Source organism: Vulpes lagopus, chromosome 14 (genome assembly GCF_018345385.1).
Source record: "Vulpes lagopus strain Blue_001 chromosome 14, ASM1834538v1, whole genome shotgun sequence".
NCBI classification, from domain to species: Eukaryota; Metazoa; Chordata; class Mammalia; order Carnivora; family Canidae; genus Vulpes; species Vulpes lagopus.
Window position 1 is genome coordinate 22,394,753 of NC_054837.1, and position 15,394 is coordinate 22,410,146.

At 48.1% G+C, this 15,394-nt stretch overlaps 1 protein-coding gene across 1 annotated transcript in view; it reads left to right on the forward strand.

Annotated features, from left to right (window-relative positions):
• Positions 1-15,394, forward strand: part of KSR2 (kinase suppressor of ras 2) — a 400,554-nt gene that overhangs the window by 94,781 nt on the left and 290,379 nt on the right. The window lies entirely within an intron of this gene.

Here is a 15,394-nt window from a genome sequence, read left to right on the forward strand (position 1 = left end):
GTCATTGAAGAATATATGGCAACAACCCTGGCCTCAGTTACAAGATGCCAGTAGCACCCTCTCAGTCCCGGTCATGACAAACAAAAATGTCTCCAGATAGTCTACATGGCCATGTAACCTTCCAGAAAGTTTGTATCAATTTATGTCTCTCCCCAGATCCTGCCCCCTACAATACACGAGGGTGAGCATTGATGTTAGGTTCTTAATTGCTTTTCTGAGTTCACAACTTCCATCAGAATTCTGCTACTGAGTTCAGTGAAGTCCTTATAAATGGAGCTGGCCTCCAGCTCTGCCTGAGATAGGTGTTTTACCCATCTGTGGTGACATCCTGGGCTGGACAAGACCATGAGAGGGCCTCTAATCTTGTGTTTTCCAGTTTTGATCAAGATGCCTAGAAATGAATCGGATTTACACTGCAACTCTGTACAGATACACACACACACATACCCATACATACCTGAAACGAGTCTCGTGAAATAAAGAATGGCCATCCTTTATTTTGCATCCTTTCCTATTTTATTCTGTATTACTTACCAAATGCTGTTCATGACCCACCACTTTCATTTCACACCTCACTTACGGATTGTGAGCCATGGTTTGAAAGACAGCGATCTTTTTGGTCCTGGTGGGGAGAAAAATTTTTCTCTCTACTCTTCTGGGTCCTTGGCTGAAATGGCCCCTGTAATAAAAAACAGATTAACAGAAGAAAAAGAAGTTTTAAAGTTTAATAACATGGTTACTTCCTGTATGTGTGGAAGAGCCTTGGGGAAACTGAGGAACTCCTTAGAGTGACCCAAGACACCACCTTCAATTGCATCTCTAGTTAAAGACAAAGGAGAGGAGGCAGTTGGGGGGTGGGGACAGTTGTGGGAGGTGACCAGGAAAAGCACAAATAACAAAGGGAAGGTGGGTGTGCAAAAGTCTCTGCCTTCTCCATTGAGAGGAAGAAGTTTCTAGAGTCACCCTTCTGATACTGAGTTGGAGACACCTTTATAAATGGAGGTTTCCTGTATAAATGTCAATGTCTTTTGCAAAAGTGCAACTTCTCATGTTTCAGAGCTTCACCCGTGTCTACTGTTTCTTCAAAATAATCAGCCTCAAATAGCTTTTATGCTAAAGGGACATATCTTGGGGTAGCAAATTCTGCTCCCTGTCATCCTTTTGCCTCTACTAAGTCTTCCCAGCCAGCTCAGATGCCGTCTACAATGTCCTGCTTCTGATACCAACCTTATGGCTGCTGGGACCTTGACAGCAGTGGCCAAGTGCTGCACGTTTGCCCAAATCCTATGGCACTTAGTGTTGAGGTCAGCATGGGGAGCAGCGCAACTCAGTGCCATGTGGGGTGCATTCCACTGAACACAACCCAAGTAGGTGTTGGAAGTGAAGACCTTCTTATTACTTGTTATAAGGAAGGAGGCAGAGAGATAACTCTCCAAGCAAGGCCTCTCCCAACAACAAAATCGGGGAAGGGTTTAAGCTGCAGGTTCATACGTATTCAGGGAGGAGCACGACAAAGGATGGTTCAGGCTAGAATTGGGGCAAAAGTCATCCTCAGGTGGCAGAGTCCAGGTCCTAGTTGACTGAAGTCACAGGCCAGCCAGGTTCAGCATCATCAGCGCTCTGGCTCCAGGTAGTCCAGTATTTGTGTGCTCAACGGGGTTTAAATCCTGCAGAAATGACACAAGAGTGGGCATTAGGTCAGTCTTTACTTTTGAAAAAGCACTGGGAGCTTTACCACTGATTTATTGTCTCTGCTGTGGTCAGACTGTCCTGGCTTGGGAGTGGCTGTTTGTTTTTCACTTTCTTTTGTTCCCTTAAAATCATTAACTACCAAGATCTATTTTTTTTCCTGCAATTTTTATGCACCCCAAGAAGTTCTGCGAGAAATGTGCTTGTGCAAATAGTGCTGGTCTGGCATCGATCACAAAACGGCTGGGGTCCTAACATGACTTCTGTGATGTTAAGAAAGCTGTATCTCATCTTTACTTTTCTGGGGACCCTTAGCTCTGTCTTGTCTACACACCCAGCTCCGAATTTCCGTGGTGTCATACTTCATGTCTGATCTTCCTGTATGCCGCGTGGTTGTTTGTCACATTTTAATTTAAATTCTAACCTTTTTTTGGGGGGGAGGGGGGTGTGATTTAAAAAAAAAAAAAAGGATGCCTATCTCCCTACCAAACTGTAAGCTGCAGAAGGGCAGGGATCATACCTCTTTTGGCTCACCATTTTATTCCCAGCCAGAGATCAGTATGTGATACAATATTTGACTCTATGAACTTAGTAAATATTTTTGAATTAATGCACCTTTCCCCACATGTAGCCCATGCAAATCACCAATGGCTTAAAGTATATGGCCTTTCCATGGGTTGTAAAGAAAGCTCAGGGTTTGGCTTCTATTTGGAGCCCCACCGTTCACATTTCCCCCTCAAGCCTTGACTATTGGCTAAATCTACTAGTTACTTAGTTTTCTAGACCAGGCATGGATTTCGCATGGATTTCTTGCTCCCAGTGCCACTGCCTAGAATTCTCTTTCTCTTTGTTTTTCCAGGGAACCCCTGCTTATCCTCACATCCAACTCCTGCCTCAAAGCGTCTGCACTTTGTTGAGCGAATGAATGAATGCTTCTGTCACCAACTGACCATGTCTTGCAGTGGTTGTTAGTTTCCTGGCTCCCTCATCTAAATGTGACCTCCCGCTGGGCAGGTGCAGGACAAACCTAGCTCCTGGCTGGGGTTGTCTGTTAAGGGAAGACCCAGGATGCTGTTGGATGTGCTTGCCACTGATCTCCACCAGGGGGAAGCAGTGAGCCATCCTGGACCCATCCTTCTTTTAAATCTTCCCTCAAAAATGATCATTGGTTCCTAGAAGCTTCTAACTATCTTGGGAGCTGGATGATTCCATCATTTCCTGCCCTTCGCTTTAACTAAAAATGTTATCCCAAACTAAGGAACAAACTAGTGTCTTTCCCACGAGACTCTTGTTCTTAAGCATCATGCCGTATTTATGCACCCTGGTAACCCCAGCTCTCGGCTGGAGGGCTGGAGTCTTCTACGGCAGTGAAGTCAGATATTTTAAATTCTGGCTTGTAAATGGTGACTCGATGCATGTTTGTTAAATGACTGAAGGAATGCAAGTTGTATTGAGAAACTCATGGAAGCAGATAGAGACAAGTAAGCTTTATGCCTGGCTGAGGATACTCTCTGCCTCTCTGTCTCTCTCTTAGGGGATCAGGCAACTTTATTTTAGACGTGTGACTCTAATCTTAGATTTCTCCTTGGGTTGGGTAAATTTTTGTTTTCCAGTGTCCAAGGAGCCCCTGAGTTAGGGAAAAAAAAATTAACCATTTTTGACTTTTCAGAGCTTGTTAGATCAGCCTCAGCCTGAACTGAAGAAGCCTCAATTGTCCTTTCAACAGGCTCGGGGGACCCCAAATCCATATCTTAACCTTTTCTTATCATATCAGAGTGGCCTGAAACCAAAAAAACATTCAGTCATTCAACAAAGTTTGTGGAATGCCTGCACCGTGTCAGGGACTGTTCTGATCTCTGAAAATGCAGGCTTGGATGTCAGTCCTTGGGGGTTTACGTTCTAGCAGGGGGAGACAGATGACACGTTATGATCATAATAAGCAAATGCATTGCAAAGTGTGTTAGAATAAGTGCAGTGGGGGACAGAAGAAGAAAAGTGGAGCAGTCTCAGGGGGGTTGGCAGAGCCTTCTGGGAATGGTGGCCAGGTTGTCCTATTAAATAGTGTGGTCAGGGCAGGCCTTCCTCCTATTCAGTTTTCCTCTCTGCTCTCCTTTCCCAGGCTTTCACTGTCTGCTAACAGTGTGGAATCTGGACAAACCCAGCCTCTGCCAAATTCTGAGTCTGCAACCTATCAACTATGTGATTTTCAGTATGGCCTCTCCAGATTCTGAGCTTAGTTTCTTAAGTAGTGGGATGAAGATGATGATCATTTCCACCCAGTGGTTGTTGGAAGGATTACATAAGATGGCACAGGCAAAGCATGGGGCCTGGCTCAGATTAGGTACATGATGAGTCCTCTTGTTACCATTACTGTCATTGTCCTCATTAGCACCATCCCTGCCCCTGTCCTACATCCATTACCACCATCTCTGCTGAAGTTCTACTACCATCACCACCCATCACCACCATTGTGTCATCACCATCATCATCACCAGCCACACCATCACCACCACCATCAGTGCCACCAACATCACCACCACCACTATCCACACCATCACCACACCATCAACCACACCATCATCATCACCACCATCATCATCACCATCACCACCGTCATCACCACCAGCCCATCACCACCACCATTAGTGCCACCAACATCACTACCACCACTATCCACACCATCATCATCATCACCACCATCACTACTATCAGCATCACCATCACCACCATCATCATCACCACCAACATCACCACCATCGCTATCTACACCATCACCATACCACCAACCACACTATCACCACCACCATTATCATCACCATCACCAACATTGTCATCACAACCATCACCACCACTATTACCATCACCAGGGTCCACTAGCCTTTCTCTGCCTCCAACTCTCTTCCCTCTACCTTTCTGCCATACTCCTCCCTTTTTTTTTCTCCAAAGGGCCCCTGGCCTTCAGTTTTCTAATTATGCTTCTAATTTTGTGTTTCTCTGATTTCCCTTCCCCCTGAGCCACTGTCTCCCTCAACATTGCTGCTTCTTTAGAACCTATTTCCCCCACTCTGTTTGACTTGATTGTTCTCTAGAGGTGGCCCACGTTTCCTCTGGCCAAAAGCATCAAACAGAAAAGCCCGAACAATTTTTTCATGGCACATGGTCCCATTTTCTCCATCATGGTCAGTACAGAGCCAAGGTCCTAGGGTTAAATTGATTTATTGCTGGAAGAGTGTATTCCTGCCATTTGCTCCCTCTCCCCTTCAGCCCCAGACTGGGCCTCAGGCCTGAAGACCACAGCCTCTCTCCTTGAACTCTCCTCTCTGGGTCACAGCTGCTTATCAGAGAAGAACTTGGAGGGGACAAGGCTCAGAGATCAGAATACAGATGCTGTGCTTTTCTTTCTCTTCTGTTTCATCTTTGTCTGTACTCTTGGTCTTTTGACTGTTTTCAGACTAATAATGGGCAACCATTTGCATCTTTGCTTTCCCAAGGAAAGACCCAGGTCCCACATCATGGAAGACCTTGATTTTCTCCTTCCTTCCTTTCCTTCTTCCGTACTGATTTATCAAGCACTCAGTATGTATCAGGCACTGTGCTAGATTCCAGGCTTGGGGACTCTTTTAGGGCTTCAGGGTGGAGAGCTGAGAACCAAAGCGTGAGGAGGAATTCTCCTAATGACTTGAGTGGGGGGTGGGGTTGGGGGTGGGGGGGGGTGGGTAGCATGCAGAAGTGCCTTGTGGCTGGAGACAGCATGTTACATTCCAAGCACAGACAGACCTGTGTGACTGGAAGTCTGGGCCGGCTTTCACAGTGGACCCTGGCACAGAGCTTGCACAATGAGGTTTTGAGCAGAAGATGCACAGATCATTGTCCACTTTTCAGACAAACACTCTGGTTTCAGAGGAGGGGAGTGGCTTAGAGTGCGTTGCTGGTAAGTGCAGCAGGAGGAGGCTCGAGGACTTCCAGGGTGTCGGAGGGCTGTGGAATGCAAAGGTCAAGAAAGAATTCTTGAGATTTTGTATGGTGCAACTTAGTAAGTTTATTTAAGTAGCTTGGGGACAGGGGCAGAAAAAATGGGCAGAAAAAGCTGAACTTTTGTTGTATGAAGCTGGTGGTTGTATGCTTTGTGCTCAAGGGGGAAGGGACATGTAGGGAGTAGATAAGTGTCTTCGGATTTCTACTCCTAAAACTACTTTCCCAAGATTTTTCTAGCGCTTATCATTGAGCTTGACATTAATTATTGGTGAGAAATACAGGCAGTCAAGAGGTCCTTGAAGAATGTAGCAATCAGCACATATTGATCCTTATCGGAACTCTGCAGGCTGTAGGCCAGCCTTCTGGGCTAAAGACCAACATTTTTTCTGCTTCCATCCCTTATCACAGGGAGAGAGAGAGGAGGCTGGGGTACAGTTGGCCAGTAGGTACCCCCATGCCCCAGCAGCCTCTCTGGAGCTTGTGCTGTGGGGCCCCCTCCAGCTCCTCCTCCTGCATGTCCAGGGGGAGGACTGGGAGCCAGGAGAAAAACAGGACACAAAATGCCCTGAAATAGGACAGCTTCAGACGTTCTCTTGCTCCTTCCCGGTTTGGGCGTTGAATGAAGCCCACTAGAACCTTGCCTTCACTACAGCCTTCCTTAGACTGGAACAAAGAGTGAGAGCAGGATTGATTGCCCTATTGTTCCAGTTGCTTCTAACTTTGGGCTGACTGGGGAGGCTGAGGGAGAGTGGCCCCTCCCAAAGCCCACAGTGTCTGGTGTGTTCCAGAGCCCATGTTCTCTCTCCATCATCAAACCCTCTCCAGCCCTGGGCTGTAGATCCTTAGGAACACCTTGCACACAAGTAGTGCCACTTTGGGTCTCTCAGTGGCAAGTGATAGAAACTTAATGCAGCCTTACGCACAAGTGGCTCATGCATTCATTCAATAAATACCAATCCAACTTCCTGGCTCAGTCACTGTTGGGGGCTAAGGGATATAGTGGTGGGTAAAGCCCACCAGCTTCCTGCGCTCAGGGACCTTATATTCTAGGCCCACACTGTCCAATCAAGCAGCCACTAGATTGTTGGGTGTGAGTTTAGTTCGGGCTGTGTGCTGGGGCACCCAAATATTGCCTTTCCATGTAACTTGGGTTTCTTATAGAATTAGTTCATAAGGGGAGACTGGAGATTCAGAGCAAGGTCTCTAACCTGTCCTGATGTGGGTAAGCCAGTCTGGGTTTTTGGAGACCTCTGGAAGCCAGCATGTCCATCTGTTGCAGGGAGACCAGGAAGAGGGACCAGTGTAGACACCTATGGAAGGTTATGGTTCTTTGGAGCTGTTCCCTCTGGGAGTTTGCAGGAAAGTGTCTGGTGTCAGATTTGAAGTCACTGTTGGTCACCAGGACCCACTGTCAGGATGAAGAGGTGGCCATGGAGCAGGACCCGACAAAGGATAAACTAGATCGGCACCTCTACATCTGTCTCTTATTGTCCTGGGCCACAACACTCCAGGTGGACCCCACTGTGTCTCCTGCTTCCTACACTTCTCACATTTTATATGACTTTGGCCAGCTCTAATCTGGGACCCAACAGAGAAGGAATTCTGGAAACGTGGATGCCAGCATAGCCAAGTTGACAATACACCGGGGAAGTGCAGGGAGCAGGAAGAGAGGCGAGCAGCAGCATGGAAGGTACAGGGAGGGGAAGAGAGTCAGGTACCAGCTCCTCAGGAGCCTCAGAGCCACAGCAAGAATTGGGTTTCTTTGAAGCAGAATAGGAGGCTGTTGGAGGGTGTGGTTTTTTTTTTTTTTTTAAGATTTTATTTATTTATTAATGAGAGAGACAGAAAGTGAGAGGCAGAGACACAGGCAGAGGGAGAAGCAGGCTCCATGCAGGGAGCCTGACGTGGAGCTGACGTGGGACTCAATCCCGGGTCTTCAGGATCACGCCCTGAGCTGAAGGCGGCACTAAACCACTGAGCCACCCGGGCTGCCCTATTGGAGGGGTTTTAAGAAGGGAATTGTCTTGGTTTGATTTCATTCAAGTCATCAGGCAAGGGTGAATGGAGCTGGTTTTAGGCAAGTTCCAATCCATTGGCCAATCTCTCTTCCTCCTTCTTCATCCCTTAGTTCTACTTCCCTTGGGCTTGGCCTCAGCTCCCCCTGCTTATTTATCTCTATCTTTCTTTCCTCATCTGTAAAGTGGGGATGCTGGTAGTATTTTCCTTGTGGCACCGTTGCCACAAAATAAATGAATTAATACAAATAAACAGTCTGATGTCTGGCCAATTATATGCCTAATACATGGTTGGCTCTGGTTATCTTCATTATTTTAAGTTGATCCCTCTACCCTCTGCCCTGCCCTGTCCCTGGCCTTTGTCTTATAGCCAGGGAAGGAGAACCCCTGCTGAGAAACCTCGTCCAGGGCTTCATCTGCCCTTCCCAATATAGCTGCTACTTTTACTTTCTTGCTTGCCACCTTTGGCCTGTCTCTTTAGACCCCCGCCACTTCATGCGGTCAGCCCTGGCTTTTGTAGGAGCCTCCCAGTGAGAACAAAGAGAATCTGGTTTCTGGCTTTCATGTCTGATCCAAGCCAAGGTTCCCCCCTCCCTGTATTCCTTGCATTCTGGATGTAACAGAGTGAGAAGAATTAGGCTCCAAACTGAGACTGAGCTTGGACCGTGGAATCTGCAGGGGCCGAATTGTTTGAGGCTCGTGGGTTCTATGTTTACTAACCAGCCGAGCTGAATCAGACTGAAACTGACCGTTCCATCTTAGAGTCAGACCCAAGCCCCTTCCTCCAGGCTCCCAGGTGGTCCATCTCCAGATGGCTTCATTAGCTTATCACACCAGCTACCCTGACCTCATTGCTTTTCTTTGAACAGCCCACCTCAGGGCCTTTGCACAGGTCATCCTTTCTGCCTGGAGTGTTGTGGCCCCAATCTTCCCATGGCTGGTTCCTTGTCATTTTGGTGTCAGCTCAGATGCCACCTCTCCAGCGAGTCCCACGTCTGTCCCAGACATTCACAATCCCCTTACTCTATCATGTTTTCTTCACTGTTCCTATGACATCTGAAATGATTCTGTTTATGTGTCTGTTTGTTTCTCTACTCCTCACTAGCACAGTGGTTCCCAGACCTGTGTGTGCATCAGCATCCCCAGTAGGGCTCCCGGATTTTCTGTTGTGGCTGTTCTAGGCACCTGCATTTATAAGCAGTTCCCAGGTTCTGCTGTGGCTGGGGGTTTGGGGACACCACTTGGAGAACGGCTGTGCCAGAACTGTTCCAGAGCCTGGCTTTGAAGGGTTGAGTAAAAGGTAGTCACTGAGTGGTTAAGTGAATGATGGTGGCCCATGATACTAGTAAAAGCAGAAATCGGTGGAGTTCTTACTGAGAGAAGCAATGTGCTAGATCATCGACAGGCAGCACTAGCTCATTGAATCCTTTCGACAACCTCATGAGGTTTATACACTTAGTTTTTTTATTTACTGGTAAGAAAACGGAGGCCCAGAGAGGTAGACACTTTCACTAGGGTCACACAGCAGTGTGTAGAGCCAGGGTTGGAACTCGGGTTGGTCTGACTCCTGTCAAGCCAAGCGTCCTCCCATAAGACAGAGGGTGGGGTGGCTTTCTCCTTAGCCCTGGAGTGTGTGTGTGGGGGGAGGGTCCATGTATTTCCATTTGCCCAGCTGGAGTGTGCACCCCTCTGGGGAGCTTATAGGGGTGTGGCAGCTTAAACCAGAAATGAGAGAAAAAGACATTATTTAGAGCATATATGTAAATACTGAATAACAACAACATTGCATATGCACAGAACACATTCAGTTTTGAGAAGCCCCTGCCTGCAGATGGTCTTATTTCATCCTCACAGATGTATGAGTGGTGGGCAGACCAGGATGAGCACCCATTTCACAGGTGAGAAAACAGAGGCCAGCAGAAGGCTGCTCTGACTTGCCATGGAGCTGGAATTGGAACGGCAGCACCTGTTCCTGCTGCTCAGCACAGAGCCCTTTCTACAGTGGGGTGTTTGGGGCTGTTGGCGGGGGCCGCCTTGCCCCTCCAGGTTGAATCCCAGAGCTGCGGAGCTGGGACCCTGCCCTGAGGTGGGTGTGGCTGGGAAGGTCAGCAGTCCCTAGAGCCTCCTCGGAGCCCTGGGAGGCTTCTCCCCCTTCCTCCAGCAAGGCTTAGTCTCCCTCAGTGAGTATTTCTGCCCTGTTCTTAGCAATGGTTCTGGAAGAGAGTGGGTCTCTGATCCTTGGGTACGTGATTCTATTTGAAAAGTTCAGTAAATGTGCCAGAGGAAGCAGGGAGGGTGGAGGGAGTGGAGAGAAGTCTTTTCAGGTGGTGGTATTATTTGGAACCAAATTTGCCCCCCCTCCATGTCCCAACACTCTGATGTAGCATTGCCGGACACAAGGAGATCGCTCCAGCTCCTTATGGTTATGCTTTGCACTCAGGTGGCCTTTTGTGTTAATTATTTTCCTGAATATCGACTGATAGTCTTGTATGATAAGTGCCCAAACTAGTGTTCAGGGAAGCAGGAAGAAAAGGCACTGTTTTTTTTTTTTTTTTTAAGATTTTATTTATTTATTTTGGGGGGGGAGGGGCAAAGGGAGAGCGAGAATCCACAAGCAGACTCCCTACTGAGCCCAGAGCCTGACAGGGCTGATCCTGGGACACTGAGATCCTGAGCCAAAACTAGGAGTCAGATATTTAACCTGCTGAGCTATCCAGGGGCCCTGGAAAGGCACTGTTCTGACCAAGTTTGAGGGTTATTTTTGTTTTCTAAATGAATACATAGCAAACAATTCTAGAAGGAGATACAGTTGGATATTTAGCATAGTTGTCTTGGATCAGGGGTGACTATTCTTTCTCTTTTGCTTGTCTGCATTTTCTGTCTTTCTGGGAAAGAAACAAGTAATTGTGTAACTTCAAAGAGAAAAATTTGAAGGAAAAAAACTCCATGTTGTTTACCTTGTTCTGTTCCCCTTGTCCTGTGTTCCTCCCAGCTGCTGGTACCTGGTGGGCCTGGATGCTCAGACCCTGCAGACCTGGATGATTTCATATATTTATTAAATCCCCTCTTTGCATCTGTTCAAAAGAGAAAGCCTCCTGACTGCATGTTTTGGAGTAAACCTTCCCATGGCTTAGCAACTCCTGACAATGCCTCAAGACATAAATACCCCCACTGCCAGGAAGCCTGCCTTGATTGCCGCTGCTCTCATCTTGGCAGTTATCTTATAGTTGTTGTTTGGATATATAAATCTCCCCTACAAGATTATAAATTCCTAAGGTAGCAGGTACTATCAGTTAGTAACAATAAAAATAATAACAATAAGTTATTGAAAGCATATTATGTATCAGGTATTATCCTAAGCTGATTTTAAGAAAAACTTCAGTTACACTTCAGAACTTCCCCAGGAGAGAGACACCTGGGTGGCTCAGTCAGTTGGGTGTCCAACTCTTGGTTATGGCTTGAGTGGTGATCTTGGGGTTGTGATCTCAGGGTCATGGGGTGGAGCTTGGTGTAGGGCTCCATGCTTAGCAGGGAGTCTGCCTGGGATTCTCTCCCTCTCCCTCTGCCCTCTCCTTGCTTGCACATGCAAGCTTTCTCTTTCTCAGTCTCTCTCTCAAATAAATAAACAAATAAATCTTAAAAAAAAGAACTTCCCCAGGAGATAGGGATTCATATTCTTTGGTTCTCAGATGATAGAACAAAGGTACAGAGAGGTGAACCGAGTGATCCAAGGTCATGTGGCCATTAAACTTGGGGCAGGAGGGCCCCAGTCAGCTTTGCTGCCCACACACTCAACGAACACAGGGTTTCTTTCTTTCTTTCTTATTTTTTTTTTTTTAAGATTTTATTCATGAGAGACAGAGAGAGAGAAAGAGAGAGAGATCGAGAGAGAGAGACACAGGCAGAGGGAGAAGCAGGCCCCACGCAGGGAGCCCAATGCTGAACTCGATCCCGGGTCTCCAGGATCACGCCTTGGGCTGAAGTCAGTGCTAAACCGCTGGGCCACCCGGGCTGCCCTCTTTTGTTTTCTATAAAGTACTCATCACAGTGGCAAAAAGTATCATTGAATGAATTAACAGACAAATGAACTGTCATAATTGAATCATGGAAATTGCGCCCTTGGAGCAGAAGGTTGAAGCATTTTTAGATTTGCCCTGGGAGAGAGAAATGAGTGGAAGACAGTTTCAGGCTATATGTCAGTGATGGGCTCATGGGGTAGAGATGAGGAGCAGATAACGAGAGAGAATTCTCTCTAAAACAGAGATGGGCAAGCAGCCCACAGGCAAGTTCTGCCCTCCGTCTGCTTTTGTAAGTAAAGCTTTATTGGAACACCACCATGCCCATTTGTTCACATGCTGTCTGTGGCCGTTTTCACACCACAACAGCAGAGCTGAGCGATATGACAGAGACAGAGCAAAATGGCTCAGAAAACCTAAAGCACTCTCTTTTTGCAGAAACAGTTCGGTAACCCTTGCTATAAAAGGCCAGGCAGGAGATGAATGTCAGCGCAAACAAATGCATCCATGGTCGAAACCAGAAGAGACCTCAGTCCGATGTAAAGAGGGAGGAGGGGAGTAAGTAAGGAAAGGTGTCCTGGGGGAGGGGAGGGCATTACCTGTGGAGAACTCTATGGATGAGGGTGAGCTACTCTTCACACAGCAGGACAGCATTTACGTGGAGCTGTCATTTATTGATGCCTTACAATATTCTGTGCCTTGGGGAGGGAATAAAGGGCACGAAGGATGGGCATGCCCAGAGAGGCTAAGTAACTTGCCCAGGGTCACACAGCTAGGACACGATAGAGCCTGCCTGCATTCAAACCCGTGCCAGTCTCACCCAAAGGATGTCCTTTCCTCAGACAGTGTCCTATGTGCTGACTTTTCTGATCTGTCCCCTCCAGACTGTGGATTCTCTGGGGTTGGGGACCATATGATCTCTAGAGTGCTGTCCAACTAATGCCCTGCAAAGTGCCCCACTATCCCATTGGGATTCTGGGCATGCTGTGTCTCATGCTCCACATCACCTTCTTGACTTCAGCCCTCACTTGGAAAAGAAACCTGAAATGGCCTCCCTTCCCCCAGCCACCCAGAAGACCTGTTGCCACCTCCAGCCTCCCACGTCAGCCCCGTCCTTGGGCACGGAGCTCAGTTTAGTTCTATCATCTGATCACTTTCTTTCTTTAGCGCTTTTGTTTTTTCCCTTCTCTGTCTGGTACTTTGTGGAAGAGAAATGAGGAGGACAGGCTTTGTAATCGGATACCAGGGTGCCCTTGGTGGCTGAGGCTGGTGCTCTCCCTTCTCAAGACCTTCTGCCTTCATGGTCGTGGAGGGCGGAGGAACCAGAGGCAAGGCTATAGCTCAGCTTTCAACTCTAGGCTCCTTGCTTGAAGAAGTTAGCTCAAAGAGCTGGTCAGCTGCAAACACTGAGATACTTGGGGATACTTTTTTTTCCTCCCTGCATTTATCACTCTGGACACATCATCCCACCAGGGCCACTTTGTGATGATTCCTGACGGCCACCAGGAGGTGCTCCCTGACAAAGGATTTGCTCAGGTGCCGCTGTGAAAGATTTATGTCAATGTGCCAACGGCAAGACACCTCAGTCTCATCCTCTTAACTTTCAAATAAGGAACAATGGAGTCCCAGAAAGGAGGAAGGCAGGGCCCAACCATGGCGGGGAAACAAGTGTGGGCTTGGCTTACACACTGGGTGTCATCCACAGAGCGTTCTGGGCAGGCTGAAAGCAGGTGGGTTTGGGGGACCTTTGGTCTCCTTTTCCAGCTGCACAGACAGACATCAGAGCAGGCTCGAGGTTCCTGCTTGCCTCCGGTTGGCTCAGAAGGGGTCTTGCTGTCACTAACCTCCCTGCAGGGCTCTTGTCATTGTCTCTCTCTCTCGTTGGTCTCCCTGCCACGCTGCAAGGCCAATGGAGACAAGAAGATGAGCAACCCTGAAAAGCAGGTTCCAAATAATAGTGAAAATGCAAAGGGAGCTCAAAGGGACAGGGGTCTCATTTCCTCAGGAGACATCTCAGAAGAGCTTGGGGGGCAGACTTGGGGTGCCTTCTGTGGTAGGAGCCCTCCTAGAGGCTGTTGATAGACTCAGGGAAAAGCTGTCAGACTTAAAACCAGCATCTTCCCCTTTGCACATGCCCAGCATTGGGGGCACATACAGAAAAGGCAGAGCCATAATTGGCACAGGAGACCCCAGGCTGTAGAGAACCTGGTCCAGCCCCGTCTCCCACCAGAGCCTGTCTTTGAAACAGGCCTAAGAAATACCTAATCATTTGTTGTTGTCGCGAATAAGTGAGATGCTGTACGCTTTGCCTCTGTCTGGGGCTGCTTCCCCCTGTTGGAACAGAACCTTACTTTGGTTCTTTTGGCTGGAATGAATTGGAAATTGAACCACCCAAATGAATGGGCCGAGTCAAAGATTTCTCTCCCTGGTCTCCTGTTCTGCCTCCAGCCTCCTTTGGGAAGGCTGGGAAGGCCAGGAAGGCTGGGAAGGCCGAGAAGGCTGGGAAGGCCAGTTCCTCTGGAGCTGAATGGCCACAGGTGCCAGAGCTGGTGCCACCTGCTGTGTGATGAGTGGGGCCACCTGAGGGTTTTGCCTCAGGGACTTTGTCTGGTGGAGCCCCTGAATTTGACAGAGCTGGTGCCCCGTGCAGGACTGGGGGCTTTGCAACTATTTTAGTATTTTGGAGCAGGAAAAAAAGGTAGCGACCAATCACAGTCTTCCTTTAACATATTTGGGAGTTTGGAAAACCTCCCATAATCTTTTATAGAACCACGGGACTATATTTATCCCTCCGAAGTGAACAAGCTTCTAGACTAAGGGGCTTTTAGGCAGGGGGTCTGTGGGTTTACATGTGGTCCTTTCTCGCTGAGCTCTGTCTCGAGGCCGTGCGGCAGGGGAGCCGTGCTTAAGAACGTAATGGTTGCCTGTTAATGCCATCAGACCTCACCAGATCTTGGGTCCCCAGTAGGGGATCTTGGGGATCATAGCATGTAAAGGGCTGGCCTGGGGTTTCAAACCTGGGCACCATTGACGTTTGGGGATGGATGATTCTTCATGGTGGGGGCTGTCCTGTGCATTACAGGGTGTTTGGCAGCATCCCTGGCCTCTACCCACCAGATGTTTGTAGCATATCCTCCCTCCCTCCCCCATTGCCCCAACTCTTCAGCTGTAAAATCAAAAATGCCTCTAGACATTGTCGAAGGTTCCCGGTTGAGAGCTACTGTCTTGACGATGCTCTGGCTCAGATGATGACAACTTAAGTATTCTGAGGCCAGACGAAAGCCAGGAGATTTTTGTGAACTGAGGCTCTGTAAAAGCACAGAAAACCATAATTGAGTTGGGAGTTGGACTTTGGCTTATCAAGCACAGAGCAAGATTTTCCCAGGGGTCCTTAGTCACATTTACAGGAACCAGATGAAAGCTAGGAGCTTTGATGTGGCTCCCTCTCTCCCTCACACATAAACACACCACATGCAAGCATACACACCCTCGCATTCACAATCTCCCCCTCTCTTCCCAGGGACCTTGCTGCAACTTCAGGCTTACAGGCAAACAGCTTCCAATCATCCTTTTCCTTGAGGAAGGATTCCGTGAAAGGGGACAGTAGTGGACATTGCTCAGGGTGGGAGGACAGATGCTTGGATTAGCCCTCCCCTGACTTCTCTGGCTATGGGAGTCTGGACGAGCCACATGGCCTGG